The following is a 10,028-nucleotide window of genomic DNA, read 5'->3' on the forward strand; positions in this document are numbered from 1 at the left end:
AGACTTTCTCAAACAAAAACTAATCTTCAAACAGATTGATGAATGACTCAGTCAAAAAAATCTCCAAAACTCTATTCAAAGGTTCAGATTAAGGCTTGAAAGTCAAGTTTGCTCTGGTCTCCCAAACGCTTTTTGGCACAGAAGACAACACATTGTTGAATTACCTTATGAAAAATCTTTCAATGAAAAGGATATCCCTACCAAAGCCCATCCTAGCCAAATGAGTCAAGAACTTTTTAATTACTGTATGAAGGAAGTATAGGAATTATTAAACAAATCCCTCATCAGAAAAAGCCGTTCCCCATGGAGCTGTGCCGCTTTCTATGTCCAAAAGAATGCTGAAATAGAAAGAGGTGTTCCCAGATTAGTTATCAATTACAAGCCCCTCAATGAAGTTCTTCAATGGATCAGGTATCCCCTGCCCAATAAAAAGGACCTAATCCAACGTCTCGTTCATGCAATCGTTTTTTCAAAGTTTGATCTAAAGTCAGGATTTTGGCAAATCCAAATTGCTGAAAAAGATAGATACAAAACAGCTTTCATGGTTCCTTTTGGCTATTACGAATGGAATGTGATGCCTTTCGGATTAAAAAATGCCCCTTCAGAATTCCAAAAAATTATGAATGATATTTTTATTCATCTTACGAATTTTTCAATTGTTTATATTAATGATATACTAATATTTTCTTCTTCTATAGATGCTCATTGGAAACATCTCAATGTCTTTGCTCAAACCATCAAGCATAATGGATTAGTCCTTTCTTTATCAAAGTTAACTTTGGTATCAGAGCCAAGTGCCAGGTCGCGGTTTCGAATCCCCGGGAAGGGGAATGGTGTAAAAAGATCTGTACCCACGAGATGGGGAAGGATCCGTACCCACGCGGTGGGTCCTGGGCTATGGTCAGGCTTAAAGGAATAAGTATGGACCTTCCTAACACCAATTGGTTTTAGGAGAGATGGTTCCCAGTTATTCATCTCTCCTATATATATATATATATATATATATATATATATATATATATATATATATATATGTATGTATATATACACATACCTGTTTGAAGAGTTCAAATGCAAACAAATCAATTAGAAACAAAACACGAGACAATATTTGGAATGTAGATCCAAAACGTGAATGAACTATATTATTGGGTACCAAAAATAATAAGGAAAATATTAGATAGAACCATTATTTAATTTATTTTTGCCCTTGAAATAATTTCATTTTATTTTTCTTAAAAAAAAAAAAAAAGAAGAAGTAAAATTTGAAAATTAAAAACGATGATAAAATTCGCAAATTAGTCGAAGAGAACGGAAACGTTATGTGATTCCACCACCACCACCACTAGGGAAGGGGAAGAGAAAGAGATATATATAGAGAAGATGAGCTATCTATTGACGACGCTGACGAAGAAGCAAGAAGTGGATTCGATCATCAGAGACACCATCGATAAAGTCCTTGTCCTCCGCTTTGTCAGACCCTCCGACGCCGTCTCCAAAACCTGTCTGCAAACTTCACCTATCAATGGCATAAAACAATATCTATATTATTGGGTACCAAAATAGCGTTATAAAAACTAAATATTTTGTATCAGCTCTTCAAATAACTTCAAATCCAAACAAGAAAATAGTGTAGGACGGTAGAAGTACCTGATATACTAGTTGTTTAGGTCTTGGCTCCTTCTTGGTTGTTGTTTTCATCAAATCTACCGGTGCCAACTGTCGCGGTTGCCGCCTCACTATCAAAATATAGCAATTGAAAGTGAAGTCAATCTAGGGTTTCAATATATATATATATTAAAGGTTAATTTGGTAAATATATTAACATGGCAGGGTAAACTAGTAATTTAACATATTAATCGGGGCCGGTTTCGGGGCGGATGCGGGACGGGGATCTGAGTCCCCCGCAACCGCCCTGCAACCGGCCGGGTTTTTTTTTTCAATCCCCATCCCCACCCCATTTAAGTAAACGGTTATCCAAATCCGCTTTAAATGGGGCGGGGGCGAGGCGGTTCCCCACCGGATTGGGGATTTTTGCCATCCCTAGGCGGATTTGTTGTTTTGTCTCCGGCTAGATCTCTAATCTATGTCGAGTTTTGGTGTCCCCGCCTTTTTATGCTGGGTTTGGGTGGTTTTCCCCCAGTCGGCGGCGCCTTGTGGATGCAACCCTGGAACTGTTGCCTTGATGATGACTTAACCTTTGGGTCACTCCCGTTGCTGCTCTTCTCCCTAGGTGGTCCACTGGTGTGTTTTGGCTTGTTTCTCAACAAATCGGAGGTCTGTTCTTCAATTTTTTCTTTTATTGCTTCTTGATTTGTTTGCCTTTGTACGGCGTTTATGGCCATATTTTTTGATGCTGTACGACTATTTTTCTTACCAGGAAAAAAAAAATAAAAAAATAAAAAAAATTTCTTAGCTTACAATTACATGCATAATGCAAAGTTAAAATAGGAGATAGTATGTATATATATATATTATTGAAATATATAATCTATATATTATACATATATATTCTATTTGGTTTCCTTTATTTCCTTCTTGATTTACTTCTTGATTTATTCATTTTGTTTCCCTTCTTTCCATATATATATGTATAATATGTATTATATATATGTATTATACATATATATAACATATATATATGTATAATATATTAGATATATTATACATATATATTATATTCGGTTTCCTTTCTTTTTTCCTTGATTTATTTCCTTGATTTATTCCTTTTGTCAACTTTATTTCCTATATATTGTGTATCAATACAATGTAAACATATCAAGAAATAATAAGAGAAATGTAGACTCAGTGGCACTTGATCCATGGATGTAGGCCTTAGTGCTAAATCATGTATATGTTATGTTATCTCTCTCTCTTCCATATTCCTATTTTACATCTTATATTTCCGCATCCTAAATTTAACATGGTATCAGAGCAACATGTTTTGTTTTTCCCTTTCCTTTACTGATTGCAGAGAGCAGTGGTAAAATCTGATCCATTTCTGGTTCAGATCTCTCTTTGTTTTCCTTTTTCGATCAACTATGCGCTTCCAAGTGATGTTTTACCCATCACTTGCCGACGTTCCTGCGAGTAGATCTCAATCGCGCTACACGCGCTCCTTCTTCACTGATGATAGTCAATGCTCCGAAGCGTTGTTCCGACTATTTCCAGACGTTGTTCCGATTACTTCCCTGGCGTTGTTCCGACCACTTCCCTGGGTTTGTTTCGGCCACTTCCCCGGCGTTGTTCCAACCATTTTCCCAGCTTTGTTCAGACCTTTTACCGGCTTTGTTTTGGATCTTTTTCATTTCTCAGATGGATTATCCGAATGCTTCCAGTGTTGCTCCGACCCATTTCTCGGCTTTATTTCGACCCATTTCCTTGGCATTGTTCTGGCCATTTCCCCGGCGTTATTTTTTGCTCTACCACCATTTTCAAGATTTCATCTCCAAACTCAAGTTGGCTTTGAGAAACCCATTTTGAGTTTGCGGGAGAATATTGAAATATATATTCTATATATTTACATATATATTATATTTGGTTTCCTTTCTTTCTTTCTTGATTTACTTCTTGATTTATTCATTTTGTTTCCCTTCTTTCCGTATATACATTTATATTATATTCGGTTTCCTTTGTTTCCTACTTGATTTACCTCCTTAATTTTTCTTTTTGTCAACTTTATTTCCTATATATTGTGTATCAATACAATGTAAACATATCAAGAAATAATAAGAGAAATGTAGTCTCAGTGGCTCTTGATCCATGGATGGATGTAGGCCTTAGTGTCGAACCATGTATATGCTGTGTTATCTTTCTCTCTTCCATATTCCTATTTTACACTTATATTTCCGCATCCTAAATTTAACATATATATATATATATATATATATATATATATATATATATATATATATATATATATATATATATTATTCAAGAATCCTAAACTACTATATCAAAATTTCTTTTATATATGGGACTTGATAAGTTAACTGTTAACCAACTGCTCTAAAATCTTTTTTTGTAGAAAATATATGGTAAAAAAAAAAAAAAAAAAAAAAAAAAACCATCGTCTCAACTTTCACCATTTTTTTGTACTCCCTAAAAAATTTTCTTGAATTTTTATTTTGGTACAAAACCCTTTATACTAGTCCAAAAATATGTCAATACTCTCCTTCCATTAGTTGGTGGACCGTTTCAATCGTGAAAGAAATTGACATTTTTTTATTTGATCAAAACGTAAAATAAGTGAATTATCCTATATGATATATCGTGTTATATACCGACACACCCTTATATATATATATATATATATATATATATATATATATATATATGTCACAAAGGATTCTTTTGTCATTAATTTCACAAGTATTGCTATTTTAATTTTAATTTCTTGACAGGTGAAGTGGTAAATTAGATTACTTTAACTGCCATTTAAATTGCAACTTTAAAATAGTTCACCAGGGATATTTACAAAACCATGAATATTAGGAGTGTGTGTGTGTGTGTGTTTTTTTTTTTTTTTTTTTTTTTTTTTTGAATATTTACCAAATTTACTATTAGATTAAAGGGTAAATTACACTCAGACCCCTCTGAGGTTAGGTTATTTTTTAACTAGATAAAAACTTTGGTTTTAACTTTCACTTACACCCCAATTTACTTTTTGGCCTCCAATACATTTGAATTGACCACCTTACCCTCAATATTTTAATACAAAATATCTGTAATCTTAAATGACAAAAAACCCCTATATATATATACTCCGTATATTCAAGCACTTTAAGATCCAATCTGCCTTCGCGTCCCCACCAAGCTTTGACATAACCCAAAGAATAGTCAATGATGCAAAGATAATACAGCCATAAGGGCACTATTGCAAATGCACCATTGTTGTACAGATATATACACACTCTTATATATGTGTGTGTTTGTATGATGTGTATGCATTAGCAGAAAAACTGCTGAAGAAAATATTAGGTAGAAAGAAAACTGTGATACCCCTCGGATCAGAGACGCGGGTTGATCAGGCCCAGGCCCAAACCCGAGGGATATCAAACAATTAAAGTATTTTAAAATGAACACGGATTACAAAATAATAAAGAAAATAAATAATAACGCTGAAAGAATTCTAAATTAAAAATCCTCAAACTATAATTATTAAAATCCGATAATCCAAAACTCCATAAGTTTAACAACTCGGGAATCCATCCTTGTGGACCCCTAATAAAATCCCAAACTGAAACTAAAATAACTGAAATGAAACATAAAGCTAAACATAAAGAGCAGTCCTACGTAAACGGAGGAGTGAGTGTCTGTATCTGCTCTGCACGTCCAAACTCTAACCCTGGAACTGACGAACACCTGGAAAATAAAAAGTGGGTCAGGCCCACATGCAAGTCCTATTCTATTACGATCCAAACAGTAATCCGATACGCAGATACATCCTAGATAGCTCAACAATATCTATCTCGTCCATACATATATATATCCACACTAATGAACATTCACTAGACTACAGTAGGGGTCTCAACCTGAATAGAAGGCAACATACGAAAACACACCCAAAGGTGGACATGAGTACCTAGACCTAACAGGGTACACCTCAACCTACTTTAACCAGCTACGCATCCACTGCATATACACACCCTAACCAACGAGTCTGAGACTCAAGTTCATCTCGTGGTACCATAAACATATATATAAAGTCCGTCCAAAATCAGGGTATGTCATTCAAATGCTTATTAAGATGACATACAATATACAAACTAGTTAGTCACTCAACTTATTCAGTTGATATGACTTAACTACCATCCATTAATCCAGGAAGCCATTCAACTTAGTCGCAGTTGATCTGACTTAGTCACAATTAGGATTCAATATTTTTCAATCCATTCCTGTAATCCGATAGGTTAGGTTTAAGCGTTTTGAGCTAAACCATCCCTAGTATATCACCGTCCCATATCAGTGCATACAATCCTCCATATCCTTGTAAATTACAACACATGCATAATAAGCTAGTAATTTACAATCCAAACCATTATCCATATCATTGCAGAAAAGCATTTAAAATTTCAGCAATATAAATCCCAGCATTAATTCATGTAATTGCACTAGAGAATTTGATATTCCAACAATTAACATCCAGAGCATGCATAGTTCAAACTTTAAACATAAAATGATCTATCATGCATCCAATATAAGATTTATAATCTTATTTACAATTCACTATGTTGCCCAAAATTTAACTAAACAATTTGGTTCTTTCCATCCATTATCAGTATGCTAAGTTGTATGCTTTTATACTGATTCATCCTTTAAATAATTTATAAAAATTATTTTCAAATCTATTTTGTCCAATTCCTTAGGCTTAAGAGATGTATTATACACTCTAGAACCTTCCCTAGTCCATTTAACCCATTAGATTTAATTAAAATAGGTTTTAAAACAAATTTGGGCATTTAAAACCAAAACCCCAACTGAGCAAGCTAAGTTACAACTGAGCAGCCTTAGTTGCCAACTTAGGGGGCTGAATTTCTAACTTAGGGGGCTGAATTGCTAACTTATGGGGCTAAATTGCTAACTTAGGCGCCTCAGTTGCGAACTTAGGCGCCTCAGTTAGTGTTGGGGTCTTCTTCTTCGTCCGTTCAGCCTCTGTAAACCCTAAACCTTCATTGTTAAGGCCCCTAAGCTTCAACCTAAGTCCTATACGTCCATACTAAATTATTTTAAGTGTTTTAGTAGGCAAATATTCAAGTTAAACCACAAATCATACATAAAGATCTAAGAAAATAATGAAATCACGTACAAGTATATATAACCATAAAACTCTCAATTTCAGTCCGCTAAGCATACATGATTACTTCGTTTTATCATTAGTTAAACCCCTGGAGTCTAGCTACGCATGCACAGAACACAGATTAAAGGGAAAGAATAGAACAAAGACTTGCCTTAAGTTTCAGATTTGAAACTCTAAACTGTCGTCTCCTGAATTTTTCAATGAACTTTCCGACTGTTGTTCCACCTCTATCACTCTTGGTTTAGTCTTAGTTGAAACCCACAACCCTAGCTTCCCTCCTTGATCCCTCTCTGTAAGCTCTCAAGTTTCCACTCTCTGTTTTCTTAAAACCACAACTGTTGCTCTCTGTATTTTACTACGTATATGGGTTTTGTTTTAAAACCCTAGGTAGAACTCATACATGTATATTTATAGGCTTAATAATCCAACCCTAACCCTTGTATAATGTGAGCCCTAATGCAACACTTAATCGGCCCAAGAATAACCTAAATTATAACCTATGTCGGCTAATACGTGAAAATATAGAAAAACACAATTCTAATTTAAACCAAATTAATTAAATAAAACCAATTTTCAAATAAGGCAAATAAAACATCATAATACAATTTAATTTAAACAATTTACAATGAAACAAAACAAAACACTTTAATCAATTAACTAACACAAAATCAAATGTAAATAACCATAAAAGAAACACACAATTAAAATAACCAATAAAATAACACGCAAATAAACAATTAAATAAAAGATTAAACAATTAAATAAATGCCAGGACTATCCTTTTAAAATTAGGGGTATTACAAAAACCTATTTCAAAGAAAATGGGTTTAAATTGAAATTCTTGAAAAGAACAGAAAACACTGTCGAAATTGGGAATTCAATGTTCAAACTGTACTATAAAGGTTTGCACTTGCAAAAGTATTAATTCCCAAAATAAAAAAATAAAAAAATAAGAAATATAACTTAATAAACCTCGTAAAGAAGATAAAATTAATGAAAATCAAAATCAACTATCATATGAAGATTCTTGAAAATAATATTGTGAGAATTCAGAAGAAAAACAAGAAGTTATGTGTGTGATATCGGGGCCGGCTCTGAGACTCTCAAAATTTTGAGAGGCCTTAGATGAATTCCCACATTTGAGGCCCTTTAAAAATAAAATTTCACACGCATAAAAATAATAATAATAATAATATAGACGATGAGTACATAAAATATATTCACACGATGTTTTCAATTTCTACAAGTAATACATTCAACCAAAACTTAACACACTACAATATAATTGTGTCGATGATCAATAAATAATTGTGCACATGTGCAGTGTACATAAGACAACTAACTAATAATTATAAATTTATCACCACTAACAAATAATCGTGTGCTAGTATAGTTTGCATATGACAACCAACCAATAATAATAAATTTATCACCACCAATAAATAGTGTAAGAAAAAATAAATCAAATTCAGTAAGTTAGAAGAAGGAAAAAAAAAAAAAAAAAAGAATAATTAGATAAAGAACGTGTACCATGACTTTAATTTTCTAATTTCAACAATACCACTTCCTATCTGTCTTCATGCAATAACATTCAGTTTGTTGTTAATCATATTCAAAGATATATTTGACAATATTTCATGAAATAAATTATAAGTACTTAACAAAAAAGTACAAAAAGAAGCATCATGGTGCGGCATAATATATATAATTTTTTCATCTTTCTTCTTCTTTATGGAGTGTTCGGCTGACGGGGTCAACAGCTGCGCTCCGATGGTGTTGTAAATCTCCACAACGTTGACTACTTTTGGTATGCCATTGGTTTTCCTTTTTTATTTATTTTTAGTCTAATTTAATTAATTGTTTTTTTTTTTTTTTTGGAAAGGCTAATTCAATTAATTTTTTCTTTGGTTGTTAGTTTAATTATTATTTGTTTATTTAATTGAATAACAAAGTAATATATGTCAAATTTATATAATCTAATAACTGTATTTGTTTTAATTAATATGTATTAGATTATGTATTAGTAATTAGTATCACACGTGACAAAAAAAAAAAAAAAAATTAGTGTCACACTATCGCATTAACTTTACATACCATCCTTTTTTCTTTTTTTTTTTTATTGTTCAATTATTACTGCATGCTAAATAAGTATGTTGCTGGGCTCAAGTGTGGCTTTTCAAGTTTTGGGCCTTAGTAATTTTATTTTTCATGAGGCCCTTCAAAATTGGGCCAAATCGGAGGCCCTAGGCGACCGCCTTGGTCGCCTGCCCCCAGGGCTGGCCCTGTGTGATATATATATTGTTTGGATAGTAGATAAGATTAATATAAATAAATATAACAACTTGATAAGATCAATTTTGGGTTTATAAAATATTATCGCAGATATCAATTCAAAAGCTCATACAATTTCCAAATAGAAAAAAGGATAACAATGAGGAAATTGTTTATTAATCATTATATATATATATATATATATATATATATATATATATATATATATATATATTGTAATCGTACCTTGAAAAATCTGGGAACATTCCTCTTAGTGGGAAGAGACACGGTGAACAATGAAAAAGATCAGCGCCACGATTCTACTGCCGCCGACAACATCTGTGGTGGTTCGACGATGGGTTCGTGGTGGCCGTCAATGGAATACAGTGAGTCGCGGTACTTCAGCGGAAGGGCCATCGGAGATTGGTGAGGTGGGACTTGGGTCAGGGATGAGCAGGACTGATGAGTGGAGTTTAGGAAGAAGAGGAGAGAGAAAGCCATGCCATGTGGAAAAATAGAGGCGAGGGCGATGGTGATTGTGTTTGAGGTAGTTTGGTAAAAAAAAGTAGTCAATAAGGAGGTCAAAGGGTAGCATAGTCATTTTATACCTAAAAGTTCTTTGACATCACTACAAATTGACATTTGGGGTGTAACTGAAATACAAAATCACTCTTTCAAATATAAGTGAAAATTAAAACTAAAATCTTCATCTATGTGAGAAATGACCTAACATCAGTGAGTTTAAGTGTAATTTATCCTAAATTAAAATAGCATTAATGTTTCAATAGATTTACAATGTCTACTTTAATTTGCAGGAGCTCATTGATTAGACTTACCGGAATCGGATCGAAGCACTGATCCATATTGGTTGGTTGAACAACGAAAAAAAGAGATGGAGATTATTAAAGGATGGATCATAAAGTACTATGTTGATCTTTCATCCATGAATAAAAAATAA

The 10,028-nt window shown here is 33.2% G+C and overlaps 1 pseudogene; it reads left to right on the plus strand.

Annotated features, from left to right (window-relative positions):
* Positions 1–10,028, plus strand: part of LOC132281574 (uncharacterized) — a 29,130-nt pseudogene extending 19,102 nt beyond the window's left edge.

Source organism: Cornus florida, unplaced genomic scaffold, assembly GCF_030987335.1.
Source record: "Cornus florida cultivar Cherokee Brave unplaced genomic scaffold, ASM3098733v1 CherokeeBrave_3.0.0_Hap2_Chr11, whole genome shotgun sequence".
NCBI lineage: Eukaryota > Viridiplantae > Streptophyta > Magnoliopsida > Cornales > Cornaceae > Cornus > Cornus florida.